Raw genomic sequence first — 25875 nt, forward strand, 5'->3', positions numbered from 1 at the left:
TAGACCAAAGCTGGTTCTAACAGACAGTGTCAATTTTTCTATTGCATTAATATGCACATAATGAGAATAGAAGGAAAAAAACCTCAACAACTAAGGCGTTCTACAGCTTACAGTACTGGGCTACTAAAAATACTTGCCTCTAACAACAAACAAAATAGCACAGAAAACATTTCTAATTTTCCTCACTTAAGCTTTTCCTTTTCCATTTTCACAGTGAAAGCTAATGCAGTGCAGTATTCCAGACTGTAGTTACACTTAAAGTTTTACAGACATTTTAAGAGTAGCAGCATCTCCTTATCTTATGCTTCACAACAAATTTTCATCATGTAGATAAGCAGCTAAAACACGGTTAAAAAGCACTCAAAGTCAATAGACAATTTTTACCTTCTTCAGCTAAACTTCTTTCTTATGTTTACTTTGCAAAGTAGAAGATTTGGGGGCAGGGAGGAGAAATTGTACTGCTTTGTATCTACATTACAGTACTAGTACTGTGTTACACTTCTGTGTCATGCTACATCACAACTCCATGGATACCTATTAATTCCTCCTTCCCAGTTCTGTTCTTGATTCGCATATCTGTGTTGAATATTATTTCCACTGTGTGGTCTTAATTTCCTAACATGCTGTAAATAAACCATGTTGTGAAATAAGTCATGTTATGTTTAATTTAGTATCTCATATTTTGAAATATGTATAGTAGTACCAAACAAATGATGAAGATTGCAGATTTCACCTGATTATAAAACACTCAACTTTAGGAAAAAAGAATATTAGTGTCCATAGATAATTTGGGAGAACAGCAATCCCCCCACCCTGCCTCCATGAGGCATGACACCAGGTCACAGCTGCAAGATAAATTAATACACTCTCTTCTCTTTGCCACAGCAACCTGACCACTTGAGTAGCTTGGTTATTTTTTACAGTAAGCTAAGGTGTTTCTAAAATGAACAACAAGACACAGACATATTTTATAGGTGTGATAAAGCTGGGGAAAATCATTGCAGAATTACATCTGCAAAATGAAAATGAAGTTTTATCATTTTCAGGAGATTAATTAAAGAAGCACCCTGGGAAATTGGGCAGTTGAACACAGGCTCTAGGATGCAGAACAGGAGAGCATATCCATTCTGACTTCCTAATTCCCAGCTGTGTGCACCTCTATGTAAAACTGAGATAATGTGCAAAAATGAAGAATTCCCATGGCAGAATAAGAGGTGTTTCTAACACTGCACTCCCTCAAGGGCTCTACTAGTTGTGGCGAGCTGATGATGAACACTAATTGACACTGCAGAGCAGCTCATCCTCTGGCATCGCTGGCTATATCCCTCAAGGACGGTTCCTGTAATGCAGTACTGGATGCCAGTGGAACCATCAGCAAATGCTTCTGCCTGGGAAAGGAAATAGCCTTACACTGTACCCTGAGGATAAAGAAACTTTGGCTTTGTTAAACCATGTATGTGTCTGTGTAAGAGAATTCCACAGTCAACAGACCTCCACTGAGAAAGTCCTGCCACCAGATGTTTAAATCAAGGGATTGTTAGTGCACCAGCTGATCTCAATTGCTGGTGGTGGTAGTGGAGGCGCTTTTGGCTCTCTCCTTTGAATTGGGCTGTTGTCTCCCTAGGTGGGGCTGTCATTTTAATAATAGATCATTGTATTTCCCAGTAGGAGGCCCGCTGTCATGGTCCAGAGTAGGATGGGGAGAATTAAGCTCCTGTTTAATATTTTGTTGTTATGTCATATCTCACAAATAGCATTGTTTTACTCTATAGTCCATGGAGAGATCTCATGCCTAGGACTTATTTGGAAGAAACAGAAATTTGAGATTTGCTTACAAAGAAGAGTTAGCTTATAAGCCCATGCACACAAAACATACAGAATTTAGGAACAGTGCCATATTACAAAAAAAATCATAGTGCAGTGTATGTGTGGTCTACTGAGTTGAAAAAAGGTCTGGTAGCCAGGAACAATTCAATTCCTCCCCACTTAGCTATACTATGTGGCTAAATACAACATTTCAATTGCAAAGCAGTTCTAATGCAAGCATCACATACACTATACATGTACTTCACGGTGTTAAAAAAATATCATTTATCTAAATGAATGCCAGTGTGATGAGCAGAGATGCATATTTGCATTCCCAAACCCCAGGTGCATTTTGGGGGAAATGCACAGGCAGTGAAGTAGGAAATGCACAGCCTGAAGTAGTGTGAAATTAATGTATTGCCTAATTCAATTCTCATGTTGAAAAAAACTTCAATAAAAAGTTTCATTTACATGAAAAGAAGTAGTTTTATACCTCTGTTTATCTGTAGAGTAAAAACTGCAGAAGCACTACCTCTCTACCACACCAGAATGCTTCAAGAATACATCCATTATTGATCATTTAAGAATTATCCAAATACTACTCTATAAATAGGTAGGTGGTATTGCCTCAGATTCAATGCTGCTCGGTTCCCACAGATTATTTTTTTAAGTATGACCTTAGTTGCAAAACACAACATTTTCAGGCATTTATAACATTAACATACATTTTCAATTCAGATATTTTGCCTCAAACCTCTTTACACATATTTACAACTCCAATATATTATTGCAGCTGTCAGGGAACTCGTTTATCACATGTATCATACATAATACTTCTAAACTTGGAGTACACTGTGTAAATGATGTAATTTTAAAAAATCATGACAGGAATCAGGAACTGAGTAAAATTCTACTAAAATGTAATCAAAAACTTTAAAAGTATGACTATTCTCACAGCCAAAATGTTTTCAAATATTTGACAGTAACTAAAGCATAACACATTTTTTATTTTATTAAACATTGATGATCTCTGTATTCTGTCTATATAGGTAAAAAACTTGTTTGGTTCCATATTTGTTAAGTATTCTTCATATATATGTTTTTTAGCATACAAGTGAAATGTCAACAGAATAAAAGGAATGAATGTATTATTTACAACACTTAGCAAACACTATTCATGGATTAAAATAAAGTATAACTTGTCCAAGAGGACTTAATCCATTAAAGACATAGGAAACCAGCTTAATTTGTCAGAATGGCAGCCATTAACTCCACAAGGTTATGCAAATACGGCAGATGAATGAGAAAGTGCAGGCCATCCCCACTGTGTCAAACATAAATAAACTCTGTATGAAACTGGCAGCTAACAAATTTGTTGTGTAGAGAAGGCAGGTAAGGAAACACAAATGCTTTTATCCCTTAAATAGGAACAATTTAAATAATTCTACAAATTTTGTTAATGTTTGCGAAATTATACAACTACTTTTGTTCTAAATAGCTAATACATTTCTTGTTCTCTGAGGTTCCCTAGAGGGAGGAAAGCTTCAGAATCTCTTGACACTCTGTGTGGAATTGGCATGTCAACTGGTAATTACAGACCTATAGGAAGTACTTAAACATAGTCTAAGTATAAATTTAGATAAATGAATAATATTGCTAATGAATAATATTCCTGACATGGAAACCCTTTGATTTTAAATGTACGTGGTTTTCCTGACTCCATCAGGTCAATAACTGTTTTTAAAAGCAGTACTTCCTGAACATATTAGACAGCAGAAGAGGCTTAAAGGATCTTTCACATCACTGACAACCAAATACAAAATCTATGTGTGTGTGTGTATGTGTTTTATAGGGGCAGATAGACACAGACAAATTGCAGAAGATCTTGCAAAACTTAATGAACAAAATTCTGAGGTCAATCATACAGGTTTACAAGTCAGTACATCACTGTAATAACTTCAAATGTGCATCGTTGCTCTTTATTGCTATTGTTATCTGGATCTTTCATGCATGGAGGCTCTTTCTTCTAAACCTGAGTGTGGATAAATACTTAGTCAAAGAAGTTGTCAAGGGGCAGAGTATATCACCTTGGGAAAGGAATATGAATGCCTTTGTAAGAGCTGCTGATAAGCATAAACTAGGTCATTAAAAGAAATACAGGAACATGTAACTCTATGTGATTACTATTTATGAGGGAGGAGGAGGAAAAGGAGAGAAAGAAGCACCCAAATCAATTTGAACAATAGTATAACAGTCAGATAACCCAGAAATACTGGAGAAAGATTACATTGTACAGGAGTAAGATCATCATGATCTATTATGTAGCATTAGGGAAAGAGTCAAGCATAAATTTCATTACACTAAACACATGTGCAACCAGTTTTACAATTCTGCTGTTTGTTTGTTTTGCATGGAACAATTTTTATTCCAATATTTTTAAAAAATGGGTCACATAACTAGCCACACAATCCCAAAAGATGACTACAAATAGCTTTGAGGTAATTGCTATATGTTAGGCAGTATATCCAAACAGAAGGTCAAAGAAAAGATATTTGTGAGAGAGTGCTTGAAGCAAGCTCCTAGCTTTCACTGGGCAATTTCAGAAGGAAGACAGAGGGAACAAAGTTGTTTACATCCTCTGTTTTTTCAGTGCTAGAATGCTGAACTCTTTAGAGGACTGAACCCCCCTTAATTAACTTTATCTGTTCAAGTTATCATTACAATTGAACAACCCCTAGTGTACCTCTTGACCAGTGACCTCTTCTCTTCTTTCCACTTGTCCATCTCACTTTTTTTTTTTTTTTTTTATCTTCCACAACTACATGAAACAGAATCTTTCTAAGGCTGAACAATTTTTTTTCCAGCTTGCTCTACCCTGTCTTTCTATTTCCAGCTTCTGAAAAGGGCATTTTCTCCCACTGAAAATTTGCAACTTTGTTTATCCTTCAACACTACACACAGAACTTAGAGTGCATGAACTTTTCCTGCACTGTCAGGAAAGCCCATCCTTGGATCACTTTTCCTTAGGTTAGCCACAGTTGTGCAAAACAGGAGAATTTGCTACCAAACCCCTAACAGCTAAGAATGAACAGTATACCACACACGATCTACTAGTGCTGCTGCTTTAGACAGGCTACAACATGAACAAAAATATAAAGCACACAAGATAGTTCTTCTTTTCTACCATATAAAAAACACTTATCAAACACTTTATTTTTCACCATTAAAATGCTTAAATATTCTGTTTGCCAAAGTAATTCAAGATAAACTCTTCCTTTTATAGATTCATTCCACTACTTCCTCCCCCCCACCCCAAGAACTCAGTCTGCACATTCCTGCTAACAACTTTTCTTAAAAGGTAGAAAAAGATACGGAGCCATAGGAAATGCTTCTCTGAAGTTTCACTAATGAGGAAGCAGATCTTAAGGCTCTTGCTGCTATTGGGCTCATTTGTATTTTTTATGAGCTGATGTACTAGTGGGTAGAAAAGAGACAGACTCTCTACTGGCAGATTAACCAGCCCTTTAAGGGTACCTGCTATTAATTTTGGTTATTCATCTGCACATCTGTCTCTGCCCAACTGTGTCATGACTATTGCTCCTTGCAGCTCACTTCATTTAAGCAGAAGCTTTTCACCACTGAAATCTGTCAGCTTGTTTTGTTCTCTTACAAGATCTAAACTCTAGTTATAATCTAGTTGAAGATCAGATCTTTCATTTCCACTAGGGGGAATCCAATGATCTCTGATATGAGAAATTTTAACATTAATAGTTATTGACCACATGTTTATTAATCACATATTACTGACATGATGGTTCCTGACAACAATTGGTATCTCTATTATTTTCCTTAAGAAAATATGCTTTGCTAACCCCAGACTGTACCAGCTGTGACTCTAAGGGAGCCAGTCATACTGTCAAAATCTCTGAATGAAATACAGCTTAAACCCTCTGTTGCCTTAAAATTTCATAGACAATTCCCCTATCTTCCAGTGGAAGAACGACTAGTTTGTACCAGCTTTCAGACAACAGATACTGTGTTCTCAACTGGAGAATATTTCCCTTTGTTTTGCCAAAGCTTGTCCCTCTTATGCATCTTAATTCTAAAGGAACAAGGCATATGATCTGTTTCTTTAATGTCTTCACTTTCATTTTCTAGACTCCATCTGACTATAATTTACTTTGGATTGTTACTAGCACCTGCCTACAAAGTGTAATACATTATCATGTCAGAAGGAATATACAGTACATTAGTGTGCAGTTCATTTAAGCTCTGCTCCTGTCCCGCTACTGCTTTGTTCACTTAGGGAACCGTAGGAGTTTTCTCAAGCATTCTATAGATCTGGCAAGTAGAAGCCTAGAATCTGCTGTGCTTTACCTTGAGCTGCTATAAACTCTTGCCTATACAAACAGAAGACTGCTAATACACTGTGTATTATCCACGCCTGCCCTTTATGAGACCCCAACATGACTGCTTTGTGGTTCACCTGATTTAGAAACAAGTGATGTAGCAGAGTTGGGATTAGATCATATCAAATATATTCTGTTTGCACTTACATTTGCTTTCATATGAATTCTACATTAGAAGTACTTATGGTCTATCTCATCTAAGAAACATGCTCCAACCACAATGGTCAATGACAAAAGAACCACTTGGTACAGAAATCCATTCTTTCCTTACAGAAGCAGGATGTCTGCTCTCAACATGAATCTTTTATCTGGTGTTCATTTATAATGTTACTGTTCTTATCAGTCTGAGGGTTAACCACCTGAAGAAATATAATTGAAGAAGACTTTCTTCCTCTCATAGGTTTGCCAGATTTACAACAATACAGGGTTCTCCAAATCAGGCTATTTTCCTTACACTCTGTTTAAAGAAACCCCCTGCTTGCTTTGCGATGCCAGAATACCTCAAAAAACCACAACAGCTGCAAGATTTTGTCTGTGTATTACCATTTATCTATCCTTTTAATAATATTTTCAATTTATTTTCAGTAATACTCAATACATATTTAGTCAAATTTGGTTATTTACACAGAAATTTTAGCATTTAGATTCATCTAGCCTAGATGGAAGTAGTCACACTGCAAAGCTCTAACCCTTAGCAATTTCTCACAAATCCTGTCACACCATGTCTCTTTTGTGCCACAGCAAATGGAGCTGCTTTATTATGAATGATAGGTAAAACTGTCAGTCTGCCCAGATGCATTAGATCCATCTGTCATAGGGCTGACTTGCATAGGATCAAAGAAAATAAACCACCATAGATACACTTATACTATCTCAAACCCTAGGTACTTTTAAAAAAAATGCAGAGTAGGAAAGAAGCTCTCTCTTCCAAAAGTAGGCTTCCATATCACCTATGTCTGGGATTTTTACATGCCTTTCCATAGACTGGGGTAGACAAGTTTTATAATCAAATTTCAGTCAAGGATGCACACACACGGTCACCATTATTCAAAACAAGCTAAAAATTTAGTGGGTTTGTGAACACTTCTACAAGCAAATTCTTTTCCTACACTATTTATGGAAGGCAAACACAAAAATAACTGAAGATCAGCTGAGACAAATTTAATGTCTTATTTCAGTGAATATTTATTTTTTGAGGTCTGAACAGATTCTATAAAACAGGATTTTTCTCCTCCTAGTGTCTCTGCTTGATTCAATAGTCATTATTATGGACTGTGAGATAATGTTTTCCCAAAGGTGAAGAAAACAAAAGAACTTATTTCATGACTTCTCTGTCTTTCTGCTATCTCCTACACAGGTTGCCGTGTGATACTTCATTGTTCAGAAGAACTCCCTCTTTGTATCTGTATTCTACGAGGAACATTAAGGCAGCAGCTGCAGGTCAAGATTTGCTCTATCTGGTTGGATGTGTGTGGCCTCTGAACTGAGAGCTAATACTAATACTGATAAGCCATAGAACAGAGTTTTTGTTCACAAGCTTCCTGAAATTTTTGAGAGAAAAAAGCCATTAAAAGTGAAAGATTAGATCTTAAATTAATCTTTAAAATAATCCCTGAAACAGGAGTCAGACCAGCACAAACAAGCTTCTGATATTTATTGCCAAGCATACTAGTAAATATGATTCAGAACTGCAACCACCTTGTAACATTTATACACAAAAGACTAAGTTTGACACACCAACTTACAAGGACCAGTCCCAGTTACAACACCTGTGCATTCCTGGACATATATGAAATGATAAAAATAAATACACAGCAGCCTTAAAGTTCTACTCCTTTTGACATATCAATGTAATCTTTATGATAAAATTACAAAGCATAGGACTCTCTGAAAATAGAACAATTTTATGTATTATATGAGATGTGGTTTGCTCTTGGAAAAAAGATAACAAGAAGAAAATTGTTAGATTTCTTTGTTAAGGGAATGAGAAGTAGTGAAAAGGAAGAGAAATTACTTAAGTGACTGAGAAGGTAGCTGCAATCTTTATTTTTAAGAAAAAAAACTAATAACTGGGGGGAAAATGGACAGAAGTAGGAACATGGATTCAAAGAGACATCCTGAATCACCAAGTCTGGTTGCTTCTGGAAACCAGAAAAGAGTAAAATTAAACCACAAAGTAATTCTTAAGGCATAAAGTTGACTAAGGACTATCTCTTTCTTTATGCCAAAAATTGGTGATTTCATGTGGAAGTCTTTCAGAATGTCCCAATTACTACTTGACAAAAAGGTCCAGAAAACAAACATGGATCCCTCCTTTTGAAGGGCATCTGAATCATCTGCCTTACACAGAGATTGCAGGAAAAGTATTATCAAAAGGAGAAAATTCACATATATGAAGATGCTGGACCAAGCTTTCTGCTATGTGGCTCCAGCAAGGTAACAATTTTGTAAATGGGACATACAGTGTCTAAGCACTTCAAACAATACCAGTGTTCAAAGGAATTTTTTATACCAATCTTTCATACCTACGTTCAAGACATTTTTTTTTTTTTGGTTGGTTGGTTTGGGGTTTTTTTTGTTTTAACCTGTTCAAACTCTGGAACTCTTGCCTGAATCAAAACATGTGACTAAATGTATCACTTCCCAGTGGCAGAATGAACATCTGGAATTATTCTAAGTAAGCCTCAGTTGGCATACTACTGTCACAGGGACCCTCCTAACGTCACAAAATGCAAAGAACATTCTGGAGGCACATGGGAGTTGTTCTGGCTACCTCATGTTTTATTGATCACAGTTGCTACAAAATCTGAAAACGCTAACAAGGTGCCCAAGCAACGGCATCCCAAGAGGTGTTTGACTCAGTACTGCACTAGAAGTAGTTTCAGAACTGGGAAGAGTACAATCCCCAACTTAGGAGACAGCCCTGTGTTAAAGGGCCAACAGAGTGAACGTTAAAGTGTCTTAGTCACTTAATATAATTAAGGTAGCCCCAATATTGGAACTCTCCTCTTACTAGCATGATCTTTATCTTACATTTCTGACAAATAAATCACAAACATGAAAATAAGGTTGTAAGGAAAGGAAAGGAAAAATAAACGCCAGTTTCAGGCAAAAAAAATATGGCTATCATTAATTGCATGTATTTAGTTTGAATATACTATACTCCAATTCAGAATTCCTATGGTAAGTATGCATGGCCTTCACAGAATTCTTTATGTTCTCATTAGTGAGTTTTACAAATGAAAGTAGTGGCACTATGCCTTTCTTAGGGTATTGCTTTGACATGGGTTGATAACAGTCCCTCCACTGCATATTCAGAAATCTAAAATAACAAAAGTGATGCGGTTCATTTTCTGACCAAACAAAACCACTCTTGATGTATTTTATGGACATATATTGACAGTCTGTGTTTTCACATGTGGGAAGATCTTTTAAAAACTTAGAGAGATTAAAGTGGTTTTCATTAAAACAGCTTTAGTTCACAAACCAGAAATGACTATATGAAGCTAGTGCAAAGGTAAAAAGACAAATATTTCTATTAGGGGAAAAGTCAGTAATACTGGCGCAACTGAACATTTAAAACTTATATTAAAAGAATCTAATTTTATTGAAAAAATATATAGTCCAAACAGCAACAAGATTTTTAGAGTTCACAGTTTCTTACATTCTACTATCTCTCTGATATTAAATAAAAGCAATCCTTGTTGCATTTATAATATTATTTAAAGCTTGATATTTTCTAAAGATACATAGCCTTTCAGCTTTTAAATATGTAGTGTTCAAAATCTCAGAAAAAAATACTTCTGCTGTCAAAGAATAAGTCTTTTTTTTCTTCCTCATATGCTGGTCGTGATCCACATATATTTTGTCAAAATTTATCCTCACAAAACAGTAAAATCAATAGAAAAAACTCTAGTGAAAGCCATCTGCAATGAAGTACAGAATGAATACTATTACTCTGCTAAACAAGAAAAAGGAAATTAGGGGTGGACTGGCTGCTGGTAGAAGTACCATCATACATTTAAATTAGCATTTTTTAATTAAGTTTATTTGTAAACAAATCTTGACTCACAGTGCATCATTTGTGTTCTAATATTTTCTGAACAAAAATAAAGTCACTGTAACATGGATTTTGACAGCTAAATCCACAACAATTAAAAGGTAGCAAATGAAAGACTATCGTCTACAATAAAACGTGAGCTTGTGAAATGATTACCTCCTTTAACTGGGGTTATTATACCTTTCTTTAGAGTTATAAATCATTCTTTAAGCTAATAGAATTTTAGATTTGTTCAGCACTTTCGAACAAATTATTCTCAGATTGTTTCATATTGGTACCTACCTTTCTGCTTTGACTTTCCACAGCACCACTGAACCATTTGAGAGGTATTGAAATAATCAACATTTATTCTGATCAGCAAAATTCTACCCTCCACTCCACGTTCATTTTACGTTGGGTTCCTTAGATGCCCACATCAACGGTTATGATAGTTAGCATGCACACTTCCCCAAAACATGCCAAAATGTTGAATGTTCTCCATCAGACTCCTGAGCAACTCAGAAATAGCTCAAAAAATATTCTTAAATTTCTATCCTCAGACCTTCCTTCCCCAAAGGAATGAGCACTGTGAAAAAACAACTATAGTTCTATTTATGTTAAAAAAAAAAAAAAACAACCAAAAACCTACAAAAAACACAAAAAAACCCCAAGGTTCCCCAGGGATGTACTTCTGTAGCAGTGGGATTCAGCATGCATTACTTTAGAGCAGTATGTTCTGCATGCTTAGCTCTTTAGTATATAAAGTCACTTCATCAACCCAATTATTTCTTTTTTTTCCTGTTTTTTCCCCCAAAGTAACTCTAAACTACTTTAAAACACCTTCATTACAGAAATGATTCAACCAGCACTGCTGCAAACCATGGAAATGTAAAAGCTGTTAAAAATGTATTAAATGCTGTCCATGCCACAAGGGTACTAGTGTAAAATGACCTTAAGTTTAAAGGCTCCCTATGAAGGCAGAACAGTAATCTGCTCTGCTTCTCCTAATGAATAACAAATGGGCCTTCACAATTCATTTAGTTCAGTACAAGCTGCCATTACAACCCATTTTGTTTTTTTAACTTTGTGGTAATGTATCATCTTGCCTGACTCTATGTCATCTTCTTGAAGGTCACCAAAGGTATGTAACTCCACTCTTAATAATGAAAAAAAGGAGGAAGGAAAAAGAGATATGACAAATTTTGACAAAGCACCGACCAGTCCATTCTGATATATTGTATCACACAGTGAGGCTCATACTTCCTCCACAAAATGCTTCCTGTGTTGTAAAGAAAGTCAGAAAGTCACCAAAGTCTTCAAAATAATTCTGTTTTTCAATTAATAACTAAAATACAACAATATCTGGGAAACAATTCTTTGGGTTTCTATTTACTTACTCTTCATTCTTGTTATGCCCTAAAATATAATGTGAATCTGAGCATTCTAAAAGGAATTAAAAGACCGCGAATACGTATCTTTATTTCACAGGTATTTAGAAACATGTATTATGTTGCTATGGACAATTAGCCTTTTATCCAATTTTAGTTGGTAGTTTAACTCACCCACCCTAAGGTTTTAATTATCCCCTCAGTCTGCATGCTTAGGCCTCAATTCATGCAGCTGGAAATCTGCCTTAGTGATGTTATAACCTTGTTAATGTAACAAAAGAGGAGTTTACTTAAAACTGTACTGACTGTGGACTTAAGCCAAATTTACTTGAAAGAGGAAAGAGACTGTCAAAAATCCTACAATAAACACAGAAATGCAGTTCTTTCATAACCTTCACCTTAATTCATATAGACAAGCAATTTACATGTAAGTGGATTCATATGGCTTGTGAGGGGCCTCCTCTCTGGAGCTGGACTATTCTTTGTACCCTACCCCCATCTTTAACAAAAAAAGCTCCAACAGCTCACTTTACAGAAATGGCAGAGTATCTGCAATCTTTTTTAATCACAATAAAACATAATTAAGATAAACATTTATAAAGCTAGTCAGTATCAATAAAGGCAGCACAATTTCACAAAGCCAATTTCAAGTAAGTTCAGCTAGCCCTTTGTCAAATACATATTTTAGATTCAATAAAGGTTTTATTTGAAGAGTGTAAAGTTGCACTTCTAATGAGGTAATAGTTACATTAGCCTTAAGTGGAAGTTGCATGTCATATACTGATATCCCCCATTCATTTAGTTGCCAAATTACAGTAGGGATTTCCTAAGATCATCTGTTAATTAGGTTCCTTTTTAGGCTAGATACTAACAAAAACCTACATTAGACTAAACAAAAATTCAGAGTATTGCAGTGTTGAAGGGACATCTTTCTGAGAGAGAAAAAAATGTAAATTCTATTTCTTAATACAACTGTGAAAATACTGAAAGCAATTTTCATCTTGATTGGATCGTTGTACTATTTTTTTTAAGAGGGGATCTGATGGGAGGAGCAGTAGTGGGTAGCTGGGTGGTACACATGTATGCATAGCCACAAAACCCAGAAGACTGTTTTCATTTCACCAGTTTTCTTTCAGTTGTTGACAAAATAATCCAGATGGTTGAGGAGGGTAATGGGCACCCAAAACAAAATGGGAAAGCAGTCAAGTTTCTTCCACGCATGCTGAAAGTTTAAATATTTTTCAGTAGGTGAAAAGTCTTTTCTTTAAGCTCATGAATGTCAGAGTATTTTCTGCTCTGTTAAGAGGGTATCAGGTTGCTGGATGTCAGATGATGATCTACCACACTTCTTGGGCTTCTGTTCTTCAGGTGTTATGTAATAATCTCTTAATTTTTGCTACTGAATTTCACACTAGTCCCAACACCAGCTCCTGCTCTAGACCCCACAGACATGAACTACTTATCTTTTGTTTACAGACCACACAGAAAACTAAAAAGAGTTTCTCAAGATAGTCATACAAGACCTGGATGAGGCTGTCCAGCTCACAAAAATACTCATAAGTTATCGAACACAGTAAATCCCCTAAATACTGATGAGAAAATTCCATATTTTGGAGCTTTTAGAGTGAGGGGGCTTAAAAGTTCAGATTGTTCTTCCTATTAACTGCATCACTCCTTCCTAACTGGTCTTTGGGACATAGCTTGCCGTAACATGCAGACAGCTGAACGTAACTACCATGAAGTCCCCTCACTACTGCTCACTGATTGATGCAATAAGGTTCTGTGCTTACACCTCACTGCATTTTACCCAAAACTCTTCCAGCCTAAAGAAATAAGGCAGGATATAAAATTACATTCTTATGGATGTAGATTTAAGTGGAATTAGAATTTTGTTCAGTAACTTACATTCACAATCCACATAATGTAAAGATTTGAAAGTATCTAGGCTAGCTTTGATTCTGTGTTGCACACAGAGGTGACCTACCTATCCTATAAAACCTACCTTCGACACTTTCTCCTCAGTACCTGTCTCTGTTTCCTAACTATAAGAAAGCTCAGGGGGGTTGAAAAACAAAAGAACAAAGTAGTACATTTAATGACTGTCTCAGACCAATCTACATTTTCCCTCCCACCTAGAAGATGAGAACCATGTAAGCTAGTCTTCAAAGAATGCAAGATGAGTTTTTTGGGAAGCAAAAAAGAAGAATCCCTAGCAACTAGAATGATTTTAGCAATATGGTGATCCTCAGAGGCCTGTGTGGCCTAATTTTGGTCAGAGTCGAATGCAACAAAGATAAACTACATGTTTGAGGTAGGAGTGGTTAGAAACTGGGAAGAGTTTAACCACAAAAAAGTATTTTTACATTTCTAATCTAAGCCAGTAAATCACAGTTCCCCCTTAGTATCTACATATTTAGAAAATTAAAACTGGATGGGTTTTGAGAAATTTGCTATTATATATGAGGAAAAAAAATATACCCAGTCTTTCACTTGCATCCCTCAATATGCTTTTAAATACTAAAATGCAACATAATAAGCATAGTACTTCTATTCGGAATATGCAAGCTCCTCTACAAATGCAACATTTCTATTTACCAACAGTTGAAAAATCTTTCCACTAACAATATTCTGCATAAGATTGTGCTGTCACCAAGCTTTTATTTTGCCTTGAAAAGTTTGTCTATTCAGTTGAAGTCACCTCACCCTAAGGAAGCAAGCCAAGGTGTCCTTTTAAGGTGATGTTTATCCTGAACACAACAGCTTGACTAAAAGATGTAGCACAGACTTGTATAATGTACCTTCTTAAATAATGTACCTTCTTAAGTAGGGCTTTTCTTTGCTATGATACCCGGGTACACTGCACGACAGTGTGGACATAGCCAAGTTTGTTCACAATCAGAGAAAACTGAGATGAGCTTATCCTAATTTCCACTGTCATAAATCGTGATCTGTCAGTCTCTGCTAAACGGCAGGACAGCATTGAAGAGAGAAGTGTTGTTCTTCAGAAATTCAGTGCTTTAGCTCATTTTTGTGCGCTATGCCATATTTTACCAATCATATTTGAAGAATTCTCTCTTCACTACAATATTTACACGCTCACATTGTTTAGTGTTGACAGTGATAACATGATACATGTTTTTATTATTATCTTGTTTATTATAGTAACGCTTGATGGATGAAGGATGGGAGCCCATTATGTCTGCCACTGTATTAATAAGGCGTACTGATCAGTCTTGTCAGGCTTATACTCTACATAGGTAAGCTATACACAGTCCAGTGGGAGGGCATAAACACCACCAGAACAAGTAGTGTGAAGTTCTCTTCAATTTAAAATATGGTATGAGTGTGTTTCCCTCCCCAAAAGACAGAAACTTTGACTTATTTCGAGAGAGATACAAACCTCTACGACAATAAATTCTTACAGGTGTCATTATATCAGTTAGATAAAAGAGTAAATCTTACTTATGCCCTTACAGGCAGAAAGGCTGCCCCATGAGCTCACACCTTACAAAGCATGAGAGAATGCACATTAGAGAGCATTAATGAATGCTCTCAGACATGAGAGAGCAAAACGTCAAGCACATCTTGGATGTTATTAGATACAAGAGAACCCAATCAGAGGAAACGAAGAAATAGGAACTTAGATTTATTTCTCCACAGCACACAGAGAAGTACTTGTTTTGCTGGGGGCATGGGGAGTGGGAGGAATGAGGAAGCACAGGAAGGAGGCAGCATTGGATTTAATTCATAGCACCTAAGGAGTAATGGGAAGGCAGATAAAGCTAACCGAACCTTTCCCTTCTGCCACTAAGAAAGCTGTTCCTGTTTGATTGCTTCTGACTCTGTTCTCTCCTGACTTTATAAGACCTTTTCCTTTTAATAGAAAACATCATCATATACCTTTCTAAGCACATTTTATATTTTTATACAATATTAAACAATAATCCAGTGATTTAGTTTAAATGATCCAAACCTTTACATTTCTTCGGTTCTCCATTTTCAAAGATCTGAGTTTGTATTAAGTTCAGCATTATCCCACTGGGGAGACCCTCAGCTCATAATTCCTATCATTGAACTGCATGTCCTGGGTCTCAAGTATGCAAGATTTGCCACTGGAAAATGGAAAAAAACCTGACCCATCATATTTTGAGGTCTAAAATGCAGAAACATCTGCTAGAATCATATTCAGTTGGCTGAGGTTAGGAATATGGGAGCCTGCAGTTGATCAGCGCTGCCCTAGGTGTCACAGAGGCCAATGGGAATTACACTAAGAGGGTTTCAGTAGACAAGGGCGTAATTCAGTCAGCTTTAAAAAAATCCATGAAACAGAAGCCTAACTTTTTCTTTCTTTTTTTTACTTTCAGCCTCCTACTCCTTCCTTTCTGTCTTTTGAGCCACTTCTTCTTTTGAGTATATGATCAGAGGTGGAGGCCTTTACATTCCCATGCTGGCTGAACTTCAAACCAAATGCCATCCTATTTCATCATTTTTATCATTATTAATTTTTTAGCTAATAAAAGCACTTTTAAGGTGGTTTTAAAACAAACCATACATAGCTTTGTCAAGATCATTAATTGCAGAGTACAATTTTTTTCTATACTATTGTTCTTCTGGTAAAATTATTTTGTTGCTTATATTTTCTTACATTAAAAAAAAAAAGTTGTGCAATAGAAACCAGACAAAAAGTGTTTAATACTTAATAGATAGCATACAAACATCTTCTTCTTTATCTAAAAAGTTAAGATTGCTAAACTCCCTATTAAGTTAACTTTAGATAAAAATAGTAAGTTTCCTTATAAAATAGAAAAATACCTCAAACTATACCTTTCCTTTGGAAGAATCCAGACCTGGATTTTCATTCTTCAGGTTTATACAGCCCTCTTCCTTTTACCATTGTCCACGTTTCACCGATTACTAACTCATAGTCTGTTCTTGCTTTTCTGTACTATCCTTCTCATCACTGTCCCTTTCTGAATACTATTGCACCTCACATGAATTTAGAACGCTACAAATCAAGGTATATCACAGATTAAACTGCTCTATTTTAAACCCTAACACATTTATAAATTAAAAAAACAGAAAAGCATTTTAAAGAAGTTGATTTTTTTAAAAAGGAAGAGAGGAGAAGCAAACAAAGATTTTCAGTTGCAACTGTTTCATCAAATTTTCATTTGCATTACAAAAGACTAGAATACTCTGCATCTCAAAGTCCTTCAAGCAGCTTGAGATACCTGTAAACCTGAAGCACTGTTAATCCTGTCTGTCTTCTAAGTGGTTCAATCACTAGAGAATGTCATGTAACTGTCATATCGCACTCTTACAACCTGCACTTTAAAACAATCATTTTGTCACTTGTATCATCTTGTAAATCCACTTATACACTATAGGGCAAAAGAAGATGCAAAATACTATTCAAAGGGTGGCCTTTAATCTTTCCAGAGTGTATTAGTTGACTTAATATAACTGGTTCTCAAAAAAAAATAAGTTTTAAAAATCACCTGATCGTTAACTATGTGTGTTTCAGTGTAAGGGAGCAATGTGGGAGGAAAGAGCTAATACTTCAGAGAGAAAATAAATTTTAGGAATATAGCTCAAAAACAACAGCCAAAGAGTACAAAGAAGTAGCCATTTATGGACCTCTTGTCCATGAATTTGTCTAACCTCTTTTAGAACCAGCTGACACCACCTTGCCCTCTGTGGAAGCAAGTTCCAGAAGGTCACCAACCAACCACTCCATAAAGCAGTAACTCTCTCTCTTTTGAATGGATCACTGATTAACTTCAGCAAGTGCCTGATATTCCTCATGCTGGGGGATCTGGCAAACAACAGTTCTACGTTCAGTTTATGCCTTCCTTTGAGATTCTGCAAACTTCAAACATATCCTCCCCCTGCCTTTCTCTCCCCTGAGTGAAAAGTCTTTAAGTCCCTCCCTCATAAAGCAGCTGCAGGATCCCCTTGATCTCTCTACCATTCAGGTTCTGGGGAAAGCACTCGAGGAGTAAAACCCCAAGAAGTATTGTGGAATTTCTAACATAAAATGTTTGCTGGAGCATTGACTGTTATTTTTCTTCTGAGGCAAGGTACCTGAACAGGTAGAGAATAATGGCAAAAAAAAAATCAAAAGAAAAGCGCGCTACTAGGATACAGAGTGGCAACTACCATCAAAGTCCCTGTCTGCCTGGCAGATGCCTCAAACCATATGGATCATAGGAACCTGGAGGATCATTTTTTACAACTAGAAAGTCAGAAGCTTACATTTCTATAGCCTCTTGAGAACATTACTCATGGAAACGCATGATAATTAAGCCAAAATGCTTATGAGATGAAGAAAACAAGCTGGTCAAAATCCAGACCAGTTTTCTAGATCAGAAAATAATGCTTATTTATTGTAAACATAATATGTGTTGTCTGCAATATGTTTGAACTCTTGCTGGTTTACCTTCAAACAATGCTTCTGTGACATAAGAAGCACTACTATCATTCCATAACAGAGAGGAAGACATTGCCTTCCTGGGAGGGAAACACTTTGAAAAGGTGGTTACTGCACTCTCCCACTGTATAAACAGGACAGGAAACATGGAAGATGCTCCAGCTTCTTTTGCTTGGATACACATATAAAAACAGGCAAAATACAGCCTCTCATATCACGTTTTGGTGAAATCCTGAACTGATCTTGCTAACCATCAATAGCAGGTGACAACCTATTGTGAAGGTAAATTATGACCTTAACATGAACTAAATAAAGAAAAGAAATGGCACGCTTTCCTCCCATGCTGATGAAACTTCAAACGTGATGAATCTTATAAAATAAAATCAAGGCATACCATCATTTAGCCTGAACATATAAGACTCTCAAGTGAATAGGAACTTGGTGACAGTCATATGTCTTTAAATAAGAGAAGCGCTTTGCCAAGTAAACAGTTCACTCATTCTATTCTCACAGAGAGAAACATTTTATTGCTTTGTGCCCCTTCGTTGTTTACAAAAGAAAAACATCTCTTCATTTTAGTCAAGAAAGCTTCTGTTCCAGAGAACAAAGCCTTCATTTGGGTTTCTCTAATCTTTATGGTGTTTGCAAGTTGGTGTCAAAAATGTTAGTCAAGGCATGCTGTGTTACAGGTCTGTGGGGCAAAAGCAGTCACAAGAGACTTTCCACCCAAGTTAGAAGGAGACCACATTACCATTCTAACTACTTCCTATGGAAGTCACAGTTGTATCAACATCCTGCTGTTTTGTTTGTATTTAACTTGGGATATGACTCTCTACACTCTCAGCATGAATCCTACAATTAAATGGAAGCAGTCCACAGGTTACTAAAAAACAGTCTAGTGTTCTACATTTGAAATGGTACAATTTTTGAGACAATCAACTTGCTATCCATTCACTGAACATGTTTATAGTATACATTACCACAGTTGAAACAAGTAAAAATAATCCCTCTAATAAAAGAAAAAAAAAATAGTAAACTTTCTGAAAATTATTTTTCTCCACAGCTATTTATATACCTCTGTTATCTAATCTATTAAGTAAAGATACGTTAAAGAATTCATGTTAGAAAAATTATTATAGTTATCTTTCTCAAAATATAGGCTGTATTAGAGCTGACAAAGCAGAAAAAATTATTTTAAAGTGATCCTACTTTCAAAATGATACTTTATTAATAGTCAAAAAATCTGACCCTGGTGTATTTGCTTAAACTTCAATTCAAAGAGTACCCTTTAATGTCATGTATCCACTACTACTTATTTAGCCTACAACTATGCCCAAGGTAGGTGCTGGCTCTTTTTAGAACATACTAGCATTTAAAGAAGGAGCATAAACTAAGCATCTTTGCCCACACATTTTAGTTAAACACCTCAGTTTCCAGTGTAGGCAAGAGAAACAGTTATCTACCTTCTTGCTTTCCTTTCTGAAAAAAAGGGGGCAGGGGGAAAGCACTGCCTAACAGTAACACAGAGAGCAGACAGCATCTATAGGGAAGCTATCATTTTAAGTGGTTTTAATGAGTGAGTTCCAAGCAATTTCAAAGAGTAGTTCCAACCTTAATCACCCTGCCAATTTCTCCTATCTTGCTATATTGCTTTCTTCATCCTTACTGCTGTATGGAAGAACCCAAAACGGGAAATTAACTTCATGACTACATGCAAGTAGAGTCCCTACAATTTCATCAGGGATTTTCCTGTCAATGAGTGTCATGCTTCTGGCCTGTGTCTGCACTGAACAGGTGAATTGCGTACATGATTACTCTGAAATGTTCCAGATGCACTGGAACTACTCACACAGAGATTTCAGAAGCACCTTTGACCATAGCTGTACCCACAGCGATGAGGAAGAAACCACTATCCTGTGGGTGACAGAACCTCTTGAGGTGGAGTAGTTAGGACATAAGTAAAGGAAAACATGTTGAGTTCCTTTCCCTTTCCCTCCCCAAGTGCCAGTCTGAGATGGTGATGGATGGAAATAGTAATAGGAGAATGTAAGGCAGGGACATGAACTGATTTGTCCAGGTGCTGGAAACATGTCTAGATTTCTCCAGACATCCAACAGCCCTTGTCAGAGCTTCAGCTTCTGCTGAGCTGCTACACAGATGTGAAAACCCCAACTTCTACTCCAGTAAAATTTATAGATGGAAAAAAGGGGTATGTCTGCAGAAAACCAGATGAATGGTAAACTTCCTTATACTTCTGCCACTAGCACTTCATAAAGCAGTTTGACTTCCCTACAAACTCTGACTATGACTCTCTAGTTTTACATCTTACACAGTCTTCCCCCTAGGCTGTGATCCCTGACTTCCAGAATCCATTCGAAGACCCTCTTCATCCCTACAATATCCTCAAAAGTCCACCTGAAGCCATTTGTATACTTGTCCATGCTTGACTTTCCTGCACTAGAAGGAAGGAGGGGACCAGTCAGACCAGGTGACAGACAAACAGACAAGACACATTCTCTTCCCTGCAACAAGACAAGCTTCCTGCTTACTCTGTGAAGCTGGTCATACTCAGTTTGTTGAACCAAGCAGATCCAGACCATGGTCTTGCACCCGAGACTGGCATCTAGTGGCAAATACAAGTGCCCTCTCCCTGTTTGGCAGAGCAGCTGAACCACTGACCCAGCAGGTAAAAGTGCAGTACGGGTTCAGTACTTCTGCAAAGAATGGCAGCTGGTGGGACTGAATGCTCGCTGGAAAAAACATTGTATCCCCTTCTTCCCACAAATACTTCATCCTTGACTATACACAGGTGCTGTTAAATGAATAAAGTAAACATACTGAAAAACAGAGATAAGCAATATTAATTTATTATTTTCAGTGAAAAAAATGGTGGACATTCTTAAACAAAGGAAGGGATGTTTAATTTTATGCTGTCACTGTAAGAAAATTAGCTGCAAAATCTAATTTAAAAATAAATGTTTTTTGGACAGCACAGCGATGTTCTATCGTTGTTATTGAATGAAAGGACTAGTAGCTGGTTATTTTATTAGGAGATCTTTAATGCTTCATTACTGAAGTAATCTGATTTATTCCACTTAAGGGAAAATACATATTCTTCTGGAAATTTGTAGTGAATTTCAGGGCAAAGTCACTTCCAACAAAACTGATTTAGCAATACCCACTGGTGATGGCATGAACTCTATCAAAGGCAAGGAAACTGCCTTTCAAACTATTGGCAAGAATTTCATTCAGGATACTCCGAAAGCTTCAGAGCACTGAGTGTATTGAGTTGATTGCTAAAGGAAACACTAAGCAATTAACAGTTGGATCTCAGAAATTAAGAATTCACAGATCTTCAAGTCAAAACATGAAGATCAGTCTTTCTGAGGATTAATCCCATGGTCACTCACTACTAAGTGCAGTGTTCATCACATGCAACTAAGTCACTGAAAGATCATCAAATTAATGCAAAATCACAATGAAATAACTTTCCTTTTTTAAAAAAATCTTGTATTTAAATATATTTCTAAGTAGAGTTAACACCACAGAAAGTTAATTTCAGGGCTTTTAACCAAGAAAACCCCAAGTTTTTATAACAAAGTTTTGGGGGTTTTGGGGGGGTTGGGTTTTTTTGTTTTGTTTTTAACTTCAGTGGTTGCAGTGAAGTTGAAGATTACATGCATATAATTTAAAAGTTGAACTAACAAAAAAGTGGTAATAATTTTTATATCTTTTCCCTCACATGCCATTAGACTTTCTTTTATGACTATTGGCTCTGCAGGTCAAACTTTATATCTTTAAAGGGAAAATAATTTTGACCATTTCTAAAAAGATTATCTATCCCATAGAGTAAAATCCACTTTCCATAAGGACAGGCATTTATTTCACATACATATATAAAGCAATTTCAATATTACATAAATATTCATTTATCTACCTATACAGCTATCTAATTTTGTTACAAGCAGGTTTATGAGTTTTGGAAGGAACCACCGTATAGGAAAGGACATCTGTATGAAAGCATTGTGGACGCCTTGTGGTCATGAAAGTATGCTCCACAAATATGGCATTTCTGAAATGTCTGAAAAAACCTCCACCACATCAGAGCACAGAAACTTCTCCTACCCTCAAGCTCTTCATATTACAAAATGAATAAGCTTTTCTAGGCAAGCCTTGTGAAGTTCTCAGTAGGCTGTGCTCCTTCTTGCGGACTCTCAGAAAACAAAAACAATGTCTGGAAAAAGTAGTCTTGATATATATTTCTACCTACCAATTTTTAAATTTAAATATTTCTATGGACGATAAATACAGTTTTAAAAAACATTAACATGCCTTTTGTCACATGATGCAATATAGAATTTTTTTTTTTTAAACTATCACTTATTAAAAAATAGAAAGTGACGAGGTTTTTTTATGCTCAGAGATAGTAAGAGCACAAAGCATGAAGACAATTAGGCAAAATGATGGATTTGAACACATGCTGCATTTTACTGTTAACATGTATGCGTAACTTCCATTAATGTCAGTATGAGTTATGTGTGCACTGCTAAAATAATATAACCATAACAATAATATTTCCTCCAGAACTAATATAGTAATATTTTTAATAGACATTGGGGAAAAAAAATAAATCCCATATTTAGAGAGTAACATGCAAATGCGAATCCTTCTCCAAACTTAACACTTTAGAATTCTTTATAATAAATCTTTTTTTTTTTTTTCACATGTTGGCATCAAGTTAAGAATAACTTGATGTTTATCTCCTTCCATTGAACCACCTTTCATTTAATGGCTACTTATTTAGTTTCCAGTTCAAAAAGACCAACCAGATAAGCTGCTATCCATTTTTATTCTAAACTTCCTTAAATAACTGAATGTATATGGGAACATGTAATGACAACTGAAGAAGTTATCTAAAACTGAGAACTGATTGTAGCCAGTAAATTAAGATGGATCTTGGCAATGTCAGCCAGATGGGCCTAGAATGCAGAGTTATGTTTGGAACTTGAACATAATATAAGCATAGGAAATCATCATGAATGTTCTTAAACACACAGTTCATGCCTATTTAACTGGAAGCCAGCAGCCAAAAACTGTAATCACTCAATATTAAATTTTAAAAATTATAAATAGAAGTTATGATCAATGCTGTGAATTAATAAATTATCTTAAAACACCAGAGAGAAGACACATTATTTTAGTATATAACTACAACACAGACTTATCATTATTCTGTCAGTGGATGTCTGGGTCTTAGCTAGCTTCTACAATCTCTTTTGGAGAATACCTTATTCATAAAAAAAAATGTAATGCCATATTCAGTACATACTGTTGTAATGCAGCAGTTTTATAAAGTTTGTCATACACTTATTTCAGTGAGCAATTGCAAAAATTAAACTACTGTAATGAAATATCTGAATTATTTCTAAAAGACATGGACTAATACATGTATATCTATTAATGTTGTTCAGTATATCTTATAAAATTAAATAACCTGAAATTAAGATTTATATTTAATAGCAATCATGTAGCCCTTCCTGTACAGAGATCTCAAAAAAATAAGTATGTTCATTTTTGCTTGTTTGATTCAGTACTAATGTTGTTAAAGAGGCAATAAAAGGAAAAAAAGTAAATATGATTATGTGAATTTCTGTCATTATTCTATTTTTTTTCTATGTTTAGTAATATTGTGCTGTGATTTTATATATTTTGTTTTGTTCATCAACTCTATTTCTTATCTCCTAGACCAACAAAACCATCCTGACGTCTGATAGCCGTATTCATTTCTTTCCATCTCACCAGAAGCAGCAGCAGTTCTGTCTGATTCTATCTCCAATATGAACTCAGCCTTGTAACATATTTCACAGAAACTAAAGTGAGGATAGAATTAAAAGTAGTAATAGGAGATATGTTTTTTTTAATGAAAGTGAGTTCTAATTCTAAGTTATTAGCTGAATCATAGATTTCAGGGGGAGTGACTTGTATATGAGTTAGAGCATTAGACTCTTACAGGTAATGACACAGGGCTAGGCAGCTGGGAAAGCTACCTAGCACAGGATTAGGTAACCCTCTGTGGCCTAAGTAGGAAGAAGTATGCATTATAATTAATTGTATTTTATTATTACAGGTTAGAAGGGGGTTGTTATTAACTTGGAATTTCAAATGCATTTTTGGTCAGTTCAGGATTAAAAATGAAAACTGCATATGAATAATTGCTTCTTCTGAAGACAGAAAAAAGGTAATGGCAGAAAAAGTCTACATACTTACACAGCTAACAAAGTAGCAACTGAGAGATCAAGCAAAAAAGAAAACTAAGAAAGTCTTTTACAAAAGAAATCATACTAATGACTACTCAAAGAAAAGGAAAAAAAACAACACACATTTAACTAGAAAATTTTACTAATTTAATTTTTTAGATGCTAATTTAAAATTTTCTTCTAATTTTACTTTTAAAATTTATACTGTAAAAACACACTATATGTTTATATCTCATTTTAAATTCCTAACTATTCCTAACTTGGACCTTTGATACTGGTTCTTTCACCACTAGTACCATCCACTCACTCCTTTATTCATAAAATAGAACAACTTTTTTTCAAAAGAAAAGTCAAACTTCACCAGTTTTTGCCAATCTCACTTCCCAGACTGAAGATACATGCCTTACATAGTCCTTCTATGAGGTTCTGTGTACCTAACCAAAAAAGTCACAGTAACAGAATTAGATACTGAGGGGGGTGGGGTGGGGGTGTCCCCTATATTGCTCGATAATTGATAATTATGATAAAAAGAAAAAAATCTTACCATTAGGATGAAAAACAAACACGCACTGAAAGAAACAGATCAAAGCACTATACAGAAAACAGAAGACTGCATGAAATATACTGGCACTGAGCATCTGAATTATCATAGGTGAATTAATATGTACATATGAAAGAAAATCAGAAAACTAAAAAAAAAAAGTATCTATTATAGAATATAATATCACATACTACTCTAATTCATATGTGCTCCCATTTTTCTGTATAGATATAGACCTCATTAAAGTCAAAAGCAGAAGTTCTTTTGATTTCACTGGAAACATTCATGCTTACGTTACAGTATTTCTGCACCTATATTACATGGCAGCCGTTCTTAAAACCCACTTTTATAAAAGTCTAGTAAGCGTATGTCTCCACTTCCCCTTTGTCTTATTTACAACAATAGTATTAAAACCATTTTTTTCTGATTACTTACCTTCCTTTAAAATGTAAGGATATCTACAACAACTTAGCTGAAGTTATATATGCCTTAAGTGTTTGGGGTTCTTTTTTCCTCCCTCAATAAAAGAGTTTTGAAATTACAACTATGAATTTCCTTTGTTGAATGTTAAATGCACACTTACCAGCCTAGCCAAGTCGTAACGGGTTCACTCTTTTTTGCCAATTTTAAAGATCATGTCAGAGCTTTAACATCCTATAATTACAGATATTTACCTTTATTGTGGGTAGGAAGTTAAGATTTAAGTTATAGGTCTATCTTCCTTTTTCATTCCGTACACATATACACAGGCTAATGTGTATGCAAATAGGTTTTTGTTGGTTTGGGGTTTTTTTTTTTAACCAATTCAATGCAATAAACTTTGCACCATCCATGTAAAGTTAATAAACCCCTTTCCTTGAATTTGACACTAACAGAAACTCCAACATAGAATTCCCACTGAAAGATGGGGCTTTAGGCCCTCAATTTCTTATGGAAATTATACTGTGCTGATATTTTATTTGCATGCAACAAAGGACACCTTTCAAAAAATTCTCATGTCATTTG

The 25875-nt window shown here is 35.6% G+C and overlaps 1 protein-coding gene across 12 annotated transcripts in view; it reads right to left on the bottom strand.

The window, feature by feature from the left end:
- ERC2 (ELKS/RAB6-interacting/CAST family member 2) overlaps positions 1-25875 on the bottom strand; it is a 534400-nt gene that overhangs the window by 204794 nt on the left and 303731 nt on the right. The gene's annotated exons all lie outside the window — the stretch shown is intronic.

Source organism: Aquila chrysaetos, chromosome 20 (assembly GCF_900496995.4).
Source record: "Aquila chrysaetos chrysaetos chromosome 20, bAquChr1.4, whole genome shotgun sequence".
NCBI lineage: Eukaryota > Metazoa > Chordata > Aves > Accipitriformes > Accipitridae > Aquila > Aquila chrysaetos.